Source organism: Eschrichtius robustus, chromosome 4 (assembly GCF_028021215.1).
Source record: "Eschrichtius robustus isolate mEscRob2 chromosome 4, mEscRob2.pri, whole genome shotgun sequence".
NCBI classification, from domain to species: Eukaryota; Metazoa; Chordata; class Mammalia; order Artiodactyla; family Eschrichtiidae; genus Eschrichtius; species Eschrichtius robustus.
This window is the reverse complement of record NC_090827.1, coordinates 139,285,479-139,307,525: the sequence shown is the minus strand read 5'-3', so window position 1 is coordinate 139,307,525 and position 22,047 is coordinate 139,285,479. Positions and strand designations below refer to the sequence as shown.

General features: G+C 36.5%; 1 protein-coding gene across 2 annotated transcripts in view; it reads left to right on the top strand.

Moving 5' to 3' along the window:
- SCLT1 (sodium channel and clathrin linker 1) overlaps window positions 1-22,047 on the top strand; it is a 247,181-nt gene that overhangs the window by 20,072 nt on the left and 205,062 nt on the right. The window lies entirely within an intron of this gene.

Here is a 22,047-nt window from a genome sequence, read left to right as displayed (position 1 = left end):
AATTCTTTAGTACTATTACTACATAATGATCATTTAGACTTCTTTTGGATCAAAGTAAGTTCTGTGGATTGCCTTAAGATTTTCTGTATAGCATTATTTCTTAGGAAAATACAGGATACCTTTATAATAACTAATGATACATAAATTCTGGGGATTTAAACAGAAAGTTGGAGTCTTCCAATGTGTTGAATAGGTCATATATTTAATATATTTGGTTCATAATTCATTCATCTTTAAAAAAAACCTTTTCCCTTCTTATAATTGTATGTAACTTTTTAAAGATACTTCATTTTATTTATTTTAATTTTTATTTTATATTGGAGTATAGTCAATTTACAACATTGTGTTAGTTTCAGATGTACAGCAAAGTGATTCATATATATATATTCATATATATATATATACACACATATATCCATTCTTTTGTGTGTACATACACACACACACACACACACACACACACACACACACACACACATCCATTCTTTTTCAGATTCTCTTCCCATATAGGTCATTACAGAATATTGAGTAGAGTTCCCTGTGCTATACAGTAGGTCCTTGTTGATTATCTATTTTATATGTAGTAGTGTGTATCTGTTAATCCCAACCTCCTAATTTATCTCCCCCACCCCATCCGTTCCCCTTTTGTAACCATAAGTTTGTTTTCTATGTCTGTGAGTCTGTTTCTGTTTTGTAAGTAAGTTCATTTGTATCATCTTTTTAGATTCCACATATAAGTGACATCATATGGTAGTTATCTTTCTCCGTCTGACTTACTTCACTTAGTGTGATAATCTCTAGGTCCATTCATGTTGCTGCAAATGGCATTATTTCATTCTTTTTTATTTTCTGAAGAACTAATGGCTTTATTCAAAAATTTAAGAATCAGCAGCACTAGGAGGGGTTGTACAAAATGGAAGGTTTTTATAGGTAGAAGGAAGGGAGGGAGCGAGAAGGTATTAGTAAATGAAAAGAAAGGATTGTTTCAGGCCAGGTCTTCTACCAGGACCGGAACTGCAGGGGTCTTTCTCAGGAAATTTCAGTTGGACTGTTTTAAAGGTCACATCTCTGGGAGGGGTTGAAAATGGCTTGGTTTGCTGTGATGGGGGGTGAGTGACCCCATTTGGGGCTTGTTATTTCTTTTTTAACACTTGGTATAATGGCATTATTTTGCATTTCCCTGTTGAATAGTGATGTTGAGAATATTTTCATATGCTTATTGGCCATTTGGATGTTCTCTTTTCTGACTTTCCTGTTTAAATATTTTGCCCATTTAAAAAATAGGGTTGTTTGCCGTTTTAAAAAAAACTTTTATTGGAGTATAGATGATTTACAATGTTGTGTTAGTTTCAGGTGTACAGCAAAGTGAATCAGTTATACATATACATATATCCACTCTTTTTTAGATTGTATTCCCATGTAGGTCATTACAGAGTATTGAGTAGATTTTCCTGTGCTGTACACTAGGTCCTTATTAGTTATCTATTTTATATGTAGTAGTGTGTATATGTCAATCCCAATCTTCCAATTTATCCCTGCCTCCCTTTTCCCCCCTGGTAACCATAAATTTGTTTTCTACATCTGTGACTCTATTTCTGTTTTGTAAATAAGTTCATTTGTGCCATATTTTAGATTCCACATATAAGTGATATCATATATTTGTCTTTCTCTGTCTGACTTACATCACCCAGTATGAGAATCTCTAGGTCCATCCATGTTGCTGCAAATGGCATTATTTCGTTCTTTTTTATGGCTGAGTAATATTCCATTGTATATATGTACCATATCTTCTTTATCCATTCCTCTGTTGATGGACATTTAGGTTGCTTCCACGTCCTGGCTATTGTAAACAGTGCTGCAATGAACATTGGGGTACATGCATCTTTTCAAATTATGGTTTTCTCCAGATATATGCCAGGAGTGGGATTGCTGGATCATATGGTAGCTCTATTTTTAGTTTTCTAAGGAACCTCCATACTGTTCTCTATAGTGCTGTACCAATTTACATTCCCACCAACAGTGTAAGAGGGTTCCCTTTTCTTCACACCCTCTCCAGCATTTATTGTTTGTAGATTTTTTGATGATGGCCATTCTGACTGGTGTGAGGTGATGCCTCAGTGTAGCTTTAATTTGCATTTCTCTAATAATTAGTGATGTTGAGCATCTTTTCATGTGCTTTTTGGCCATCTGTATGTCTTCTCCGGAGAAATGTCTATTTAGATCATCTGCCCATTTTTTGATTGGGTTTATTTCATTCTTTTTTATGGCTAAGTAATATTCCATTGTATATATGTACTAAAGATACTTTAAATAACTAGTTTCTTGAATGATCCCTTCAGGTTGTTGTGAAATTTAGTTGTCTTTCTTTGATTATGTTGTGTTTTCTATGTAAATAAAAAGTATTTCAAGTCACATTGCTTTCTAAGAGTGTAGTAGTAGGCACTGGATGACAAATATTCAAAGATAAGAAAAATATTTTATTCAAGAAGGTGAGTGGGAAATATCCCCTTTTTTCCCATTTCTTTCGTCCTACTTTTTTTCCCCCTTAAATCCCTGCCTTTTCTCACATGCAAGCTAATTAAATCCTCTTTGTAACCTATGCCACACTAGTATGTGTGTACTGAAGGGTAGGATTAGTGTTTTTGTTCTCTTTGTAGTTGCTGGAGGAACAGGGTGGAATATTAAAAGTAAGTTTATTTTCTCTGAAAGCTCTCCTAAAAGTGTCTTGGGACTTCTTTTTCTACTTGTTACCCCTTGAACTCAAAATTAAAGTTAAAAAAAAAATTAAGAGAGTCTGCTGGGAGAGAAAGGGAATAACATAAACTAGAAAGAAGAGGAAGGAAGAAATAAGTATAAAAGTGTGGTGCTGGAGGTATGAGTTGGTTGTGGAGGGGAAAGACAGTCATTGTGCACATTTATTCACTGATTCAGCAAACATGAATGTGTTAATTCAATAAATTTTGAGTGCATGAATGTGCTAGGTAAGCTCTGGGGACAGAGCTATGAATAAGATAGACAAAGGATCCTCCTTCAATGGAAGAATATGAATGAATGAATGAATGAATGAAAACTGTGATAACCTATGAACAAAATAAACAGGGTGCTGAGATAGAGATTAAAATGCATGTTGTGTGGTAGTGGCTGAGACCCGTTTTTGGTAGAAAGGTCAGAGAAGGCTTCTCTAAGGCAGTTAACATTCAAGTTGGCACCGAAGGTGAAGAACAAGTCAAAGAATGGACCAAAAAGAGGCTCTGAGGCAGGAAGAAATTTGACACGTCTTGTATAGTACATAAGAGCTGGTCCAATTGTAATCAGATAATAGTTACTGGAAATTTACATTGAAGGAATAGTAAGGCTACTCCTGTTGATCATGAGTTTAAAAATATAACACTTGATAGATAAAATATAGCAAACCACTTTTACTATTTAAGTCAAATTATTAGCTTTCTAGACCAGTGCTGTTCAGTAGAACTTCCTGTGATCATGGAAATATATAATTCTGTACTGTTCAATACAGTAGCCAGTATCACATGGGGGCTTTTATGCACTTGAAATTAGGCTAGCACAACTGAAAGGTCTTTTATCTAATTTTCACTTGAAAAATGAAATTTAAATTTGAGTAGACTAATGTGGCTTATGGCTATTGTGTTGGACAGTGCAGTTCTAAACTCTCCATGTGATGAATTACTCAGGTAAAACCTTGAAGAGTTGATTTTGCATCATCCCGTGGTGAAGATAGAAAATCAATAATTCAGTACTTTAAAGAGTCTGAGTGTAAATCTATCAGTTTCTTAGGTTGTGCATCAGCCTTTATTGATAAATGATGAAAATCAGTCTCCTCATGATATGAATGAAAGGTGTAGGGGTTTGCTGCAACCCTCTAAAATGTATGAGAACACCTTCACAAAATGCTAATCGACCTATACTTTATTTTCTTCCAAAGGATAGAGGAAAGGATGCCATTTACTTATTTGATAGCCAGTGATAATGATTAAAGTCAGGGGCACAAAATTAAACATTCAGAACCGTAATTACAGTACTTAAAGAGTACGTAGTCTTGTTAATTAGAGGAAGAAGAATGTCCAGAAAATTTGTTTACCTGACTGCAATCAAATATTATTGACATTCTTTCTGTGATATATCATCACTGTCATCTCTGGAAGTCATCTTGAGATCAGAATAGATAGAAATTAATTGTACAGTATCCATTTGTCAAGATTCATAAAATTCTATAATTGCTTCTTTTCTTTAGTATAGTTTGTTTAAATTTTGCTTTAGAGAATATAAGAAGTCTTATAAATGCTTTATAGTCAATTTCAATCTCATTTTCCCAGCCTGATTTTTTTCCACGAGGTCTCTAGTCACTAAGTAACGCAGTCTCTTATTCCAGAAGTTTTGCTAGCGGGTGGGAAGGGATTGCTGAACCTGTATTTTTATTTTCAAATATTTTTCTTATGTTTTGATTTATTACATTTATTTTCAGAATCGTATAGCTTGTATAATTACTTTAGATTATTGGGCCATCTATTCTTACATTTGTATTTCCTTCGCAACTATCATTAGAAAAGAGTTATGGAGCGGTGTCTTCACAGAATTCACTTTAACCAATATATATTGAGCACCATCTTTATGTAAGGCACTGTGCCAGGGGCTTTAGCGATATAAAGGTCTGTAAAATAAAATAACGATTTCAAAGGAACTTAGAGACTAATGGAAACATGGGATGAGAAATATTAAATAGTTAGGGAAAAGGCACCTCCTTTGAACCTGAAGACCTTTAAAACCAAATATGGGTGTTAAGAGAAAAAAGGAGATCATATATAGTTGGAGAGATCTGGGAAAGTTTCCTGAAGGATGTGAGGCTTATTTGCTGGGCACTGATAAACAGGTAGGATTTCGAAAGAACTTCAGTGGAGGCCAAAAGACGGGGTGGTGAAGAGCATTGCAGATGGACCCATTGGCATGATGAGAAGCCAAAGGAGGTGAGAAAATGAGAGTTGTATTTAGTGACTAAAACGTACTTCCGTTTGTGTAGTTCTTTCACGTAAGTGAAGAAGTAATTGAAAATAGCATTAGGAAGGGTAGGTTGTTTCCACATTGTAGAGGACATGGAATGGTTAAGTTTAATAGTTTGGGTTTAATTTAATAAGCACTAGAAGATTACTAAATAGTTTTTAGAAGAATGGTTTTCTGAATAATCTGGAAGAAATTCATTTATTTGTTTATCACTAATTTATTGTGCATCTGTTGTAAATAAGTCATTGTGTTAGACTCTTGATAAAATAATAGCACAGGCATGGTGCTATCTATAAGGTAGATTAAAGTGGAGAGAAGAAACATGTGATAAGAATAACAACTAGGAAACATAATTGATGGGTGGGAGGATAATAAGGGCTTGAATTATTATTTTGCAAAATGTGAGCCATCTTCAACTATCAGTCATAACACTGGTAGTTGATTTTGATTTGATAAAAATTTCTAAGAAATTTGAGAAATAATATTTTAAAAATTTAAACTACAGTTGACCTTTGAACTGTGAGGGTCCTCTTAGCTGCAGACTTTTTCCAAAAAATATAGTACCTGTATTTTCATTTTGCAAATCTTTTAAGTTAGGTAAGTATGGGCACAGGTTTGTGTTAGATATTACAATATGTGGAATCAAAAGAACTAAGGTTTCAGTCCTGATTCTATCCAGATTGTTTCAGCTTCCTACCCTTGAGTGAGTCATTTATCAGTTCCTTTGTTTTTGAGGCAGAGATAGTAGTTATGTGGATTTTCGGCTGCTGATGAGCACCTCTACCCGCCAAGTTGTTCAAGGGCTGACTGTAATTAGTTATCCCAAGAAGCTTTTAAACTATTGAACAATTGAAAGTTAAAGTATCACTTGTCTCTCAATTAATTCTTTAAAAATTACAATAAATTTTTCAGTGGTCTTGGATTGAATAAATCACTCCTTGAAGTTACATAGACTGTTGGATGCATTTATTCCTTAACTCATCAAGCTCTCTCTGGAAGGCTACCTTTCTTTTAGTATAATCCATTTCATAGTTCTTCTGGATCCATGTTAACGGAAGTGTTTTCAGTACTATACATGCACTAATAATTTTACTAAATATGCTCATATATGAAATCATTTTGTTGTATCATTTGGCAGGTTTTAAAATTAAATATAAGTGATACACTATATGTATCCTTCGGCAAAACTTGCTTTTTTTGTTCAACATTATTTTAAAATATTTGATGCATATATACCAGTTCATGCACTGTAACTGCTGTCTACTGCATTCCGTCGTATAACTGTACCACAGTTTATTTATCCATTCCCCTGTTGAAGGACATTTAAGTTTTGTACAATTTTTTCATCTTGCTGTAATGCTTTAAACACATTCTTGAACATGTCTCCGTATACACATGTGAGAGTTTTTTTAGGTTGAATACTTACAATTGGAGTTTTCTCATCTTCAGGTTTACTAGAAATTGCAAGAGGGCTCTTCAAGGTGATTGTACTAGTTTTCATTCCATTTCATGGTGTATGAGAGTGCTCATTTTGAAACGTCCAACAGGTGGCATTGTCACTCATTTTGTTTTTGTTAGTGTGATTGGTGTGAAGTGATAGTCTAATCATTACAGCTGGAAATGTAGTCTAAGTTGATCAGTTTGGATTTAATTTAATAAGTGACAGTGTAATCACTACAACTGGAAAACAAATTGTCATATAATTGTTAGTTTTAAGGTTAGAATTCACACTTGGTATACTTTGGTATCCTGTGAATCTAAACTCCATAGTCTCTGCAAGATATTGATGGTTTGAAGCCTTTTTTTTTTTTTTTTTTTTCCCTCCTAAGAGACCCTCTCAAGCCATCTTCTAATTCAGGGCTTAGCAAACTATATCCCACTGACTAAATCTCACCTGCCATCTGTTTTAGTAAACAGAAATTTATTGGAACACAGCCACACTCATTTGTTTACGTATTGTCTACGGCCTCTTTTGTGCTACAAGGGCAGGGTTGAATAGCTGTGACAAACACCTTGTTATTCACAAAACCTAATAAGTTTACTGTCTGGCCCTTTACAGAAAACTTTGCTAACTCTTATTCTAATTCAACTATATTATAAAAAGTAATTATATTAAATATGAATGAACTAAATACTCCAACTATGTAAAACATAAGCACACACACAAATCCAACTATGTCAACAACAGAAAGATTTAAATGAAAAGGATAGAAAAAGTTATACCATGAAAATATTAACTAATAGAAAGCAGACATAGCTCTAGTAACATCAGACAGAGTAGGCATTAGGTAAGAAATGTTGCTTGAGATAAAGAGGAGGGACATCTGCTGAAGGAGTTAAATCACCAGTAAGTTATAACAATTCTAAATCCATATATACTGGGACTTCCCTGGTGGTCCAGTGGGTAAGACTCCATGCTCCCAATGCAGGAGGCCCGGGTTCAATACCTGGTTGGGGAACTAGATCCCCCATGCATGCGGTAACTAAAGAGTTCGCATGCTGCAACTAAGCATCCGCATGCCACAACTAAGCGTCCGCATGCCGTAACTAAGACATCCGCATGCCGCAACTAAGAGTCTGCATGCCGCAACGAGGATCCCATGTGCTGCAACTAAGACCTGGTGCAGCCTAAATAAATACATACATATTAAAAAAAAATAAGTCCATATATACCCAATTGCATAGCTTCAAAATATATAAAAGTAAAAATTTTTTTTAATTTAAAGAAGCAAATATAGAATTTCAAGGGAGAATTTAACACACCTCTCAATAGAGAGAATAAACAAACAAAACATTGGTAACAATTTAAGAAATACAAACAACATACTTGACAAACTGGATCCAAATGACATATAAAGAACACTGGACTCAACAAAAATAGAATGCATACTCTTTTCCAGTGCACATGGAACAGTTATCAAAATTGACAGTCAGCTGACTCATAAATAGCCTCAACAAATTTCAGAGGATTCATATCATTCATATTTTGTTTTCTGACCACAGTGGATATAAGGTATAAAGCAACAACAAAAAGATAAACTAGAAAATCCTCTATTCCTTTGAAATTAAGCAATATACTTCTAATGACTTCTTGATCAAAGGGAAAATTATAAATGAAACTTGAAAATATTTGAGCTTAATCAAAATTTGACATAGCAAAACTTGTAGGATGAACTTTCATTTCCAGGAAGATGGAGTAGACCTACTTATTCCTATACCTCCTACTAAGTACAGTTAAAAGCTGTGGACACTATATATAAAACAAAGATAAGGCTCAGATTCTTACCTGTTTGCCTTTTTTAATTTACTTTTCAATCAAAACTTCACACTTTATACAAAAATTAACTCAAAATAGCTCATAGACTTAAACTTAAGGTGTAAAGCTGAAAAATTTTGGGGGAAAACAGTTGGAGATATTTTTTGGAATCTAGAGCTAGTCAAACAATTTTTGATACCACAAACATGGTCCATAAAAGGAAAAATGGAAAAATTCAACTTCGTCAATATTAAGAACTTTTGCTGTGCCCAAGAGGATGAAAGACATATTACAGACTGGGTGAAAACAATTGTAAACCATATATCCAACAAATTACTACTCTGTAGAAATTATATAGAACTGTCAAAGCTCAAAACTTAAGAAAAAAAAAAGAAAACAACTATACAGTTAGAAATTGGGCAAAAGATATAAACGGTCCTTTTGTTTAAGACACAATACAGATGTCAAATAGGCACATGAAAAGATATTTATCATTATTAAAGTTTTACTTTCCTATTGCTGTTCTAACAAGTTACCACAAACTCAGTGACTTAAAACAACACGAAGTGTGATCTTATACTTCTGAAAGTCAGAAGTTTGAAATGGGTCTCACTGGGTCCAAATGAAAGTGTCAGCAGCACTCCCCACTTTCTGCAGGGTATAGGGGAGAATGGGTCCTTCACTCTCTCCTCCTCCCCATTCTAGAGCTGCATTCCTTGCATTCCTTGGCTTGTGGTCCTTTCCTTCATCTCAAAACCAGCAGCATAGGCATTTTGGCTTCAGTCTTCACCTTTCTTCTGATTCTAATTCTTCCTTGTTCATAAGGACCCTTGTAATTATATGGAGTTCAGCTGTATAATCTCCTCCTCCTGTGATTCTTAATCACTTCCACAAAGTTACTTTTGCCATATGTCATTAGGATTTACAGCTTCAGAGAATGTGACGTAAATATTTTTAGGTATCCATTATTCAGCCTACTACAGTTAATTACTAGGTTAATTAAAAAAATTAAAACCATAATGAGATTTCACAACCTTCCAGCCATACCTTTCAGAATGGTTAAAATCAAACATAGCGATAGTGAAAAGTCAAATACTGGAAAGTAGGCAGAAAAATTGGATCAATCAGACATTGCTGGTGAAATGTAAAATGATACTCTGAAAAAAATTTGGGAGTTTCTTTTAAAAAAGTAAACATACAGCCCAGCATTTGTACTCCTGTGCGTTCATCATAGAGAAACCTAAATGAACCATGACAACCTAAATAAACTTATGTTTACACAAAAACCTATACACAAATATTTGTAGCAGCTTTGTTCATAATAGCCCCAAATGGGAAACAACCCAGATGTCCTTCATCGGGTGAATGGTTAAACAAACTGTGGTACATACTTACCATGTAATATAACTCAGCACTAAAAAGAAATTTATTAATATACATAAAAAATGTCCAGGAAATTATGCTGAGTGGAAAAAAAGACCAATCACGGAAGGTTACATACTTTATTGGTTCCATTTATATAACATTTTTGGGTTTTTTTTTTTCATTTTTGGCTGCTTTGGGTCTCCGTTGCTGCGCACGGGCTCTCTCCAGTTGCAGCGAGCGGGGGCCACTCCTTGTTGCTGTGTGCAGGCCTCTCATTGTGGTGGCCTCGCTTATTGCGGAACACAGGTTCTAGGTGCGCGGGCCTCAGCAGTTGCGGCACACAGGCTCAGCAGCTGTGGCTCGTGGGCTCCAGAGCGCAGGCTCAGCAGTTGTGGCACATGAGCCCAGTTGCTCCGTGGCATGTGGGATCTTCTTGGACCAGGGCTCGAACCTGTGTCCCCTGCATTGGCAGGCGGACTCCTAACCACTGCGCCACCAGGGAAGTCCCTATGTAACATTCTTGAAATGACAAAATTATATAGATGGAGAACAGATTAGTGGTTGTCAGAGTTCAGGGATGGGGAGGGGTGGGAGGTGGATGAGTGTTGCCATAAAAGTGCAACATTAAGGATCTTTGGGTTATAGAACTATTCTGTGTTTTAACTTAATATTATTATGGAAGTGATATTGTACTGTATTGTCTAGAGTTTTGCAAGATGTTACCATTGGGGGAAAACTGGGTAAAGCTATATGACATTTCTCTATTATTTTTTTTTTAAATTGAAGTATAATTGATATACAAGTTATAGGTGTACAATTCTTAGTGATTCACAATTTTTAAAGGTTGATTCCATTTATAGTTATTATAAATATTGGCTATATTCTCAGTGTTGTACAGTATACCCCTGTTGCTTATTTTATACCTAATAATTTGTACCTCTTACTCTCCTACCCCTATATTACCTCTTCCCCATCCTCTCTCCCCGCTGGTAACCACTAGTTTGTTCTTTATATCTGTGAGTCTGCTTCTTTTAGGTTATATTCACTAGCTTGTTGTATATCTGATTCCAAGTATAAGTGAGATCATACACTATTTGTCTTTCTCTGTCTGACTTACTTCACTTAGCATAATGCCTCCCAAGTCCATTCATATTGCTGCAAATGGCAAAATTTCCTTCTTTCATGGAAATACAATGGAATACTATTCATGGCTGAGTAGTATTCCATTGTATAAATATATATGTGTGTATATATATATATACACACATATTATTTTATGCCACATCTTCTTTAGCAGTTCATCTGTTGATGGACATTTAGGTTGCTTCCATACCTTGGCAGTTGTAAATAATGCATGACATGAACATTGGGGTGCATGTATGTTTTCAAATTAGTGTTCTTGTTTTTTTATAGATATGTACCCAGGAATGGAATTGCTGGGTCATATGGTAGTTGTGCTTTTAGTTTTTGAGAAGCCTTCATACTGTTTTCCATAGTGGGTGCAACAATTTACATTCCCACCAACAGTGTACTAGGGTTCCCCTTTTTTCCACGTCTTGCTAACATTTGTTGTGTCCTTTTTGATGATAACCATTCTGACAGGTGTGAGGTGATATTTCAGTGTAGTTTTGATTTGCATTTCTCTGAGGATTAGTGATGTTGAGCATCTTTTCATGGGCCTGTCGGCCATCTGCCTTTCCTCTTTGTAAAAATGTCTGTTCACTACTTCTGCCCACTTTTTAATCAAGTTATTTGTTTTTTCGATGTTGAGTTGTATGAACTGTTTATATGTTGGATATTAATCCCGTATCAGTCATATCATTTGGAAATATTTTCTCCCATTAGGTAGGTTGTCTTTTCATTTTGTCAATGGTTTCCTTTGCTGTGCAAAAGCTTTTAAGTTTAGTTAGGTCCTATTTGTTTATTTGGGGTTTTATTTCCTTTGCCTGAGGAGAAGGATCCAAAAAAATATTGCTGGAATTTATGTCAAAGAGCGTTCTGCCTATGTTTTCCGCTAGGAGTTTTAGGCTTCCAGTGTTACATTTAGATCTTTAATCAGTTTTGTGTTTATTTTTGTATATGGTGTTGGAGAATGGTCTAATTTCATTCTTTCACATGTAGCTGTCCAGTTTTCCCAGCACCACTTATTGACAAGACTCTCTTTTGTCCATTGTATAGTTTTGCTGCCTCTGCTGTAAGTGTATGGGTTTATTTCTGGGCTTTCTATCCTGTTTCATTGATTTATGTGTTTGCTTTTGTGCCAGTACCATACTGCTTTCATTACTGTAACTTTGTAGTGTAGTCTGAAGTCAGGAAGCATAATTCCTCCACCTTCCTTCTGTCTCAAGATTGTTTTGGCTATTTGGGGTCTTTTGTGTTTCCTTCCGTATTTTAAAATTTACGTCTATGAAAAATGCCATTGGTATTTTGATAAGGATTGCATTGAATCTGTAGATTGCCTTGAGTAGTATGGTCATTTTAAAAATATTGATTCTTCTAGTCCAAGAACACAGTATATTTATCCATCTCTTTGTGTCATCTTCAGTTTCTTTCATCAGTGTCTTACGCTTGATGGAATACAAGTCTTTTGCCTCCTTAGGTGGGTTTATTCCTAGGTGTTTTATTCTTTTTGATATGATGGTAAATGGGATTGTTTCCTTAATTTCTCAGTCTGATATTTCATTGTTAGTGTATAGAAATGCAACAGATTTCTGTATATTAATCTTGTATCCTGCAGCTTTACTGAATTCGTTGATGAGCTCTAGTAGTTTTCTGGTGGTGTCCTTAGGATTTTCTATGTATAGTAGGCAGTTTTACCTCTTTCCTTCCAATTTAGATACTTTTTCTTCTCTGATTGCTGTGGCTACAACTTCCAAAACTGTGTTGAATAAAGTTGTGAGAGTGGGCATCCTTGTCTTGTTGCTGATCTTAGAGGAAATGCTTTTAGCTTTTCACTCTTGAGTATGATGTTAGCTGTGGGTTTGTCATATACGGCTTTTTTTATGTTGAGGTATGTTCCCTCTACACCTGCTTTCTGGAGAGTTTTTATCATAAATGAGTGTTGAATTTTGTCAAAAGATTTTTCTGCACTTACTGGCATGATCATATGGTTTTTATTTTTCAGTTTGTTAACAGAGTGTATCTCATTGATTGACTTGCAGATATTGAAAAATCCTTGCATCCCTGAGATAAATCCCACTTGATCAAGATGCATGATCCTTTTACTGTATTGTTGGATTCAGTTTGCTAGCATTCTCTGAGGATTTTTGAATCTATGTTCCTTAGTGACATTGGCCTGTAATTTTGGGGTTTTTTTGAGATCTTTGTTTGGTTTTGGTATCATGGTGAGGCTGGCCTCATAAAATGAGTTCTGAAGTGTTCCTTCCTCTACAGTTTTTTCGAATAGTTTGAGAAGGATAGGTGTTAACTCTTCTCTAAATGTTTGGTTGAATTCAACTACTAAGCCATGTGGTTCTGATCTTTTGTTTGTTGGGAGTTTTAAAAGTATAGATTCGATATTATTACTAGTAATTCGTCTGATCATATTTTCTATTTCTTCCTGGCTCAGTCTTGGGAGAGTGTACCTTTCTAAAAATTTCTGCATTTCTTCTAGGTTGTCCATTTTATTGGCATATAGTTGTTTGTAGTAGTCTCTTACAGTACTTTGTATATCTGTGGCATTGGTTGTAACTTCTCTTTCCTTTCTGATTTTATTGATTTGCACCTCTCCCTTTTTTTCTTGATGAGCCTAGCTAAAGGTTTTTCAATTTTGTTTATCTTTCAAAGAACCATCTTTAAGTTTCATTGATCTTTTCAATTGTTTTCTTAGTCTCTGTTTCATTTATTTCTGTGATCTTTATGATTTCTTTCCTTCTACTAACTTTGGATTTGTTTGTTCTTCATTCTCTAGTTGCTTTAGGTATAAGGTTAGGTTGTTTATTTGAGATTTCTCTTGTTTCCTGAGGTAAGCTCCTATCACTATAAACTTTCCTCTTAGAACTGCTTTTGCTGCGTTCCATAGACTTTAGATGGTTCTCTTTTCACTTTCACTTGTTTCTGGGTATTTGTTAATTTCTTCTGACTTCTTTAGTCATAAATTGGTTGTCTAGTAGTATGTTGTTTAGCCTACGTGTGTCTGTGTTTCTTGCAGGTTTTTTTCCTGTAATTGATTTCTAGTCTCATAGCACTGTGGTTGAAAAAGATGCTTGATATGACTTCAATTTTCTCAAATTTACCTAGGCTTGTTTTGTGGTCTAGTATGTGATCTATTCTGGAGAATGTTCCATATGCACTTGAAAATAATGTGTATTCTGCTGCTTTCAGGTGGAATGCTTTATATATATCAATTAAGTCCATCTGGTCTAATGTGTCATTTAAGGCCTGTGTTTCCTTATTGATTTTCTGTCTGGATGATCTATCCATTGATGTAAGTGGGCTGTTAAAGTCCCCTACTATTATTAGTATTACTGTTAAAGTCCCCTACTACTATTAGTGTTACTATTGATTTCTCCTTTTATGTCCATTAATATTTGCCTTATATATTTAGGTGCTTCTATGTTGAGTACGTACATAGGTGCAATTGTTATATCTTCTTGGATTGGTCTCTTGGTCATTATATAGTGTCCTTCTTTGTCTCTCGTAACAGTCTTTATTTTAAAGTCTTTTTGTCTGATAATAAGTATTGCTACTCTGGCTTTCTTTTGATTTTCATTTGCATGAAGTACCTTTTTGATCCCTTCACTTTCAGTCTGTGTGTGTCTCTAGGTCTTAAGTAAGTCTCTTGTAGGCAGCATAATTTAAGGGTCTTGTTTTTGTATCCATTCAGCCACATTGTATCTTTTGGTTGGAGCATTTAGTCCGTTTACACTTAACATAGTTATTGATATGTATGTTCTTACTGCCATTTCGGTAATTGTTTTCTATATGTTTTTCCAGGTCTTTTTCCCCCCCCCTTTCTTCTTTTTTTTCTCTTCTCTTGTGATCTGATGATTATCTTTAGTGTTATGTTTGAATTCCTTGTTCTTTTTTGTGTGTATATCTATTATAGATTTTTGGTTTTTTGGTTACCATGAGGTTTTTGTATAGCAGTCCATATTTATACATGATTGTTTAAAGTTGCTGATCTTCTAATTTCAAATGCATTTTAAAAACCCTGCATTTGTCCTCTTCTCCCCTCGCAATTACTGTTTTGATATCATATTTTACATCTAATTATTTTGTGTATCCCTTAACTGCTTATTGTGGATACAGATGATTTGATTACTTTTGTCTTTTAACCTCACTACTAGGTTTGTGTGTGGATGATTTCCTACCGTTACTATATGTTTGCCTTTGCTGGTGAGCTTTTCCATTAAGTAATTTTCCTGTTTCTAGTTGTGGCCTTTCCTTTTTCACCTGAGTAGGTCCTTTAACATTTGCTGTAAAGCTGGTTTGAGGCTGTTGAACTCTTTTAGCTTTTGCTTATCTGTAAAGGTTTTGATCCCTCCAGCAAGTCTGATCCAGAGCCTTGCTGGGTATAGTATTCTTGGTTGTAGGTTTTTCCCTTTCGTCACTTTAAATATCATGACACTCCCTTTTGGCCTGCAGAGTTTCTGCTGAAAAATCATTGACAGCCTTATGGGCATTCTGTTTCATGTCATTTGTTGATTTTTCCCTTGCTGCTTTTAATATTCTTTCTTTATATTTAACTTTTGTTATTTTAATTGCAATGTGTTTTGGTGTGTTCCTCTTTGGGTTCATCCTATATGGGACTCACTGCACTTCCTGGACTTAGGTGACTATTTTCTTTCCCAGGTTAGAGAAGTTTTCACCTATTATTTGTTAAAATAATGTTCTCAGGGCTTTTATCTCTCTCTGCTCCTTCTGACCCCTATAATGCAAATATTAGTGTGTAGTGTGCTCGATATTGTCCCAGAGGTCTCTTAAACTGTCCTTATTTCTTTTCATCTTTTTTCTGTTCAGCGGTAATGATTTCCAGTACTCTTTCTTCCAGCTTACCGGTCCATTCTTTTGAATCATTTAGTCTACTTTTGATTCCTTCTAGTGTGTTTTTTGTTTCCATTATTGTATTCCTCATCTCTGTGTGATTGTTCTTTATATTTTCTAACTCTTTCTTACAAACTTCTAACTTTTTGCTTTTTGCATCCATTCTTCTCCCGAGTACTTTGATCATCTTTACGATCATTACTCCAACCTTTCCTCAGGTAGATGCTTATTTCCACTTCAGTTATTTCTTCTTCTGGGATTCTATCTTGTTCTTTATCTGGGACATCTTATTCTGCCGCCTCATTTTGCCTAAATTGCTATTTTTATGTATATAGTAGGTTAGTTACATTTCTTGACCTTGGAGAGTGGCCTTCTGTAGGAGACGTGCAATGTGTACCAGGAGTGCAACCCCTCTCGTCACCCAAGCTATATATTCTAGGGCTGTGTGTGTCCTTCTTTTGTGTTGGGCTCACTATGTGGGTGGTCTGGTAGGCGTGGTTGGCCCCTAGCCTGGTTAGTTGCCAGGTGCTGCCTTGTGTGGATGCTGCTGGTTAGCAGGGCATGGTCACAAGGCGGCTGGCTGCAGAGCCATAAGGAGCCCTGGGGTTAGTGTTGGCTCACTGGTGGGCAGTGTCAGGGTCCAGAAGATTCCAGCCTGTTACTGGAGCCTTCAACTGGTGGTTGAAACCAAGTCCTGGGGTTAGTGCCAGATTAGTGGCAGGAATAGCTGGGTGCAGGAGGGGCCAAGGGATCTGAGAGCTGCTGTCAGAGTGCTGTTTGGGGGACCGGATACTGACACAGTGGGTATGGGCTCTGGGGTGTACCAAAGCTTGCATTGGCCTGCTAGTGGGCAGGGCTAGTCCTAGGGTAGGGTCTGCCTTGATGTGGGCAGGCTAGATATGCATGCTGCAGGACTATGGTTTTCTTGCATCTGTTGTCTCATCTCTGCTATGTGAGGCTAGCGTATGCTTCCTGGAGTGCAGAGTTGGTGCCTGCCCACTGGTGGGTGGAGTTGGGTCTTGGGCCTCTGGTGGGCAGTGCTATGTCTAGAGGCATGTCTAGAGGTGGTTGTGCACTCAGGAATTCTTTAGGCAGCCCGTCTGCTGATGGGTGGGCTGTGTCCTTGCCCAATTAGTTGTTTGGCCTGAGGTGTCCCAGCACTGGTGCCTGCAGGCTGTTGGGTGGGGTCAGGTCTTGGCACTGATGAGCTTGAGGGAGGATCCCAAGATGGTGGCCACCAACTGCAGCATCCATGCAGTAGATAGCTCCCACTTATGTCTGCTGCCAGTTTCTATGTCTCCAGGGTGAGCCACAGCCACCCACACCTCTCCAGGAGTCTCCCCGAGACTACCAAGGTTGTCTGGCCCTGGCTTCTATCAGCTTACTCCTTTTGCCCTTGCTCCTGGTGCATGTGAGACTTTGTGTGCACCCTTTAAGAGTGAAGTCTCTATTTCCCTCAGTCCTGTGGGGCCCCTGAAATTGTCTCCCTGTCCTTCAAAGCCAGATGCTCTGGGGGTTCCTTTTCCTGGTTCAGGAATCTCTGGGCTGAGGAGCCCAAAGTGAGCCTCAGAACTCTCACCCCTGTAGGAGAACCTCTGCAATATAATTATTCTCCAGTTTGTGAGTTGCCCACCTGGGGTATGGGACTTGATTATATCGCGAGTCCACTTCCCTCCTACCTGTTTTGTGGTCATTCCTTCTTTATGTCTTTATTTATGGAAGTCCTTTTCTGGTAGGTTCTGATTTTTTCCATTAATGGTTGTTCTGCAGATAGTTGTGATTTTGGTGTGCTCATGAGAGGAGGTGAGGTCAGAGTCTTTCTACCCCACCATCTTGGCCAGTCTCCTCAAAGGAAGCTTCTATTATTTTTCATGGCATATGAAGCAACAATCAGTAATTGTATCAACATAAAAAATTTAATATTTCTTTGAACTTGTAGGATGTAGCTAAAGCAGTGCTTAGAGGGAAGTTTATAGACCTACTACATGTATTTGAAAAAGAGAAAAGATAGAAAAAGGTAGAGAAAGCTGAGGAAATTAAATCCAGAGAAAGAAAGAGGAAAGAAGTGAGGTAGAAATCATTGAAATAAAAAAATAAATATAAGTATGGGAAAAACAAGGGTAATAAGTTGGTTGATTTAATAGTCACTAATATCTGTAAATCTCTACCAGGGTAGATTAAAGAAAAAGAACAGAGAAAAAGCAAATTATAAGGATCAGATGAAAAATTTGACATTGCTGCAGATGTTACATACATTAAAAGTGATTATAAGAGGATATTATAAACAACCTTACACTAATATCTTTGACAGTTTAGGTGAAATAGATAAAATATCTTGAAAAGCAAAACTTAATAAAACTGACACAAGAAGCAGAAGAAATCTGAGTAGTCTTTCATCTGTTAAAACACTGAATTTAATATTAAAAACCATTTCACATATCAAGCATGTTTTCCAACCACAAAATTATGAGATTAGAAATCAAATAGTAAAAAAAGACTGCATAAATACAAACTCATGGAGGCCAAACAATGTGCTACTAAACAACCAGTGAGTCACTGAAGAAATCGAAGAGGAAATCAAAAAATACCTGGAGACAAAATGAAATTGGAAACACCATGATCCAAAATCTGTGCAGTGCAGCAAAAGCAGTTCTGAGAGGGAGGTTTAATGTGATACAAACCTATATCAGGAAACAGAAAATCTCAAACAACCTAAACTACCATCTAAAGAAACTAGAAAAAGAAGAACAAACAAAAGCCCAAATTAGTAAAAGGAAAGAAATAATAAAGATCAGAGCAGAAATACATGACATAGAGGTGAAACAAAAAGATAGAAAAAAAATCAAAGAAATTAAGAGCTGGCTCTTTGAAAAGATAAACAAAATTGATAAATCTTTAGCCAGAAAAGTCAAGAAAAAAAAAGAGAGGGTCCAAATAAATAAAATCAGAAATGAAAGAGGAGAAGTTACAGCCAATACCACAGAAACACAAAGGATCATAAGAGATTACTATGAACAGTTATACACCAAAATGGACAACCTAGAAGAAACTGATAAATAGCTAGAAATGTACAGTCTCCCTAGACTGAATCAGGAAGAAATAGAAAATATGAACAGACTGTATCACAGTAATGAAATTGAATCATTAATAATAATAAAAATAACTTTCAGCAAACGGAAGTCCAGTATAAGGACAGTTTAACATCTACTGTTCTCAAATTACTCCAAAAAGTGGAGGAGGGAACACTTCTAAACTCATGTTTTGAGTCCATCATCATTCTCATTTTAAAACCAAAGACATCACAATAAAAGAAAATTATAGGCCAACATCATAGATGCAAAAAGTCTCAACAAAATATTAGCATGCCAAATTCAACGGGTCATACACCATGATCAAGTGAGATTTATCACAGGGATTCTAGGATGGTGCAATATCAGCAAATCAGTCAGTAAAATACACCATGTTAACAAATTGAAGATTAGAAATCATATGATTATCTCAATAATGCAGAAAAATCTTTTGAAGTAATTTAACATTCATTCATGTTAACTCTCAACAAAGTGTGTATAGAGGGAACATACCTCTACATGGTAAAGGCCATACATGAAAACCCTACAGCCAATATTGTACTCAGTGGGAAAAACTGAAAGCATTTCCTCTAAGATCAGTAGCAAGACAAGGATGCTCAGGCTCACCACTTTTGTTCAGCATACTATTGGAAATTCTAGCCACAGCAATCAGACAAGAAAAAGAATCCAAACTGGAAAGGAAGAAGTAAAACTTAAACTGTTTACAGATGAGATGATACTGTATATAAAAAATCGTAACACCTAGGAATAAATCTAAGGAGGTAAAAGACCTTATAGAAAACTATAAGACAGTGATGAAATAAATTGAAGACAGCACAAACAGATGGAAAGATATCCTGTGTTCATGGATTGGAAGAAGTAATATTGGTAAAATGACCATACTATTCAATGCAATCCACAGATTCAGTGCAATCCCTATCAAAATAGCAATGGCATTTTTCACAGAACTAGAACAAATAACTCTAAAACTCAAATAACTTGTATGGAAACACAAAAGACCCCAAATAGCCGAAACAATCTTGAGAAAGAAGAACAGAGCTGGAGGTATCACATGCCCTGATTTCAAACTATATTACAAAGCTACAGTCATCAAAACAGTATGGTACTGGCACAAAACAGACACATAGATCAATGTAACACAATAAAAAGTCCAAAAACTAACCCACCTTATATAGTGAATGACAAAGAAGGCAAGATTACTGGGCAGCTACATGCAAAAGAATCAGACTGGGTGACTTCTCACCATGCATAAAAGTTCAAAATGGATTAATGACTTAAATGTAAGACCTGAAACCATAAAATTTCTAGACTAAAACAGTCAGTACTGTCTTTGACATCATTCTTAGCAGTATGTTTTTGGATCTGTCTCCTTAGGCAAGGGAGACAAAAGGAAAAATGATACTACATCAAACTAAAAAGCTTTTGCACAATGAAGGAAACTATCCACGAAATGAAAAAGCTGCCTCCTGAGTGGGAGAAGATATTTGCAAATTATATATCTGATAAGGGGTTAATATATGAAGAGGTCGTACAATTCAACATCAGAAAAACAACCTGATTAAAAATGGGTAGAGAAGCTGAATAGGCGTTTTTCAAAGAAGACATATAGATGGCCAACAGATACATGAAGAGATACTCAACATCCCTAATCACCAGGAAAATGCAAATGAAAACCATGAGATATCACCTCATACCTGTCAGAGTGGCTTTTACCAAAAATACTAGAAATAACAGTTGTTGGCTAAGATGTGGAAAAAAGGGAACCCTTGTACACTGTTGGTGGGAATGCAAATTCGTGCATCCACTACAGAAAATGTATGGAGGTTCCTCTAAAAATGGAAAATATAATTACCATGCAATCCAGCAATTCCACACCTGGGTATTTCCAAAGAAAGCAAAAACATTAATTCTAAAAGATATATGCATCCCTTTGTTATTGCAGCATATTATTTATAATAGCCAAGATATGGAAGCAACCTAAGTGCCCATCAATAGACGAATGGATAAAGAAGATGTGGTACATATGTGCAATGGAGTATTACTCAGCCATAAAAAGTTTGAAATCTCTCCATTTATGACGATATGGATGGACCTAGAAGGTATTATTCTAAGTGAAATAAGTCAGACAGAGAAGGACAAATACTGTATGATTTCCCTTATATGTGGAATCTTAAAAGACAAAACAGATAAACAAAAATAACAAAACAGAAATAGAGTCATAGATACAGGGAACAAACAGGTGGTTGCCAGAAGGGAGGCACGGTGGGGTATGTTTGAAATAGGTTTGGGAAATAAAGTTACAAACTTCCAGTTACAAAATAAATGAGTCACAGGATGAAATGTAAAGTGTGGGGAATATAGTCAACAATAATGTAATATCTTGTAAGTTGACAGATGGTAACTAGACTTATTGTATAGGCAGGGCCTACTGACATCAGTGTTAATCTTAATTAGCTGGATATTATAAGCTGTACCTTTTGACCACCTTCATCCATTTCTCCCTCCCCTTAGACCCCACCTCTGGTAACCACAAATCTCTGATCTGTTGGGTTTTTTTAAATATCTATTTATTTATTTGGTTGCGTTGGGTCTTAGTTGCGGCATGCGGGATCTTTCACTGCGGCACACGGGCTTCTGTCTTGTTGTGGCGTGGGGCTCTAGAGCACGTGGGCTTAGTTGCCTCACTGCATATGGGATCTTAGTTCCCTGACCCGGGATTGAACCTGCATCCCCTGCATTGGAAGGCAGATTCTTAACCACTGGACCACCAAGGAAGTCCCTGATCTGTTTTACTACGTCTCACAATGCGCATTCCGACACGGAGTGACGTGAGCAATAGTGTGTGAGATATAGTTGTTGGAGTAGCTGTCAGCTTATGCCGGTTACTCGTTTTCACAAGATGAGTAGAGAAATGCCATTTGAAAAAAATGACAGGAAAGCTACCTCTAATTTCTCCATTCCATTCCCTGCCTCCACTTACTATTTCTGTTCCTTCTTGCTCATGTTATCCAACCCACCATCCTCCCCTATCTCCTCAATCTTTTAGCCCTCAGTCTACTTCTCAGCACTGTCCACCTCTTTCAACTTTATGCTGTACCTGTTTCCCTCTTCTGACGAGTGTCATCCCTTTCTGCCACCCTACCTTAAGGATTTTTGTTCCCAGCTCTTCCCCTATTCCTTCCAGACCGTCCACTTGCTGCCCTGTTCATCTTGCTCCCCTTTCTTGTTACTCCTTTATCTTTGCCCCTGCTCCTCCTCCTAGCTTCTTTCTAGTCCCTTGTACTCTGATCCTAATCAAAACTCCAGCCACCCCCAATCAGATCTGGAGATTCACAG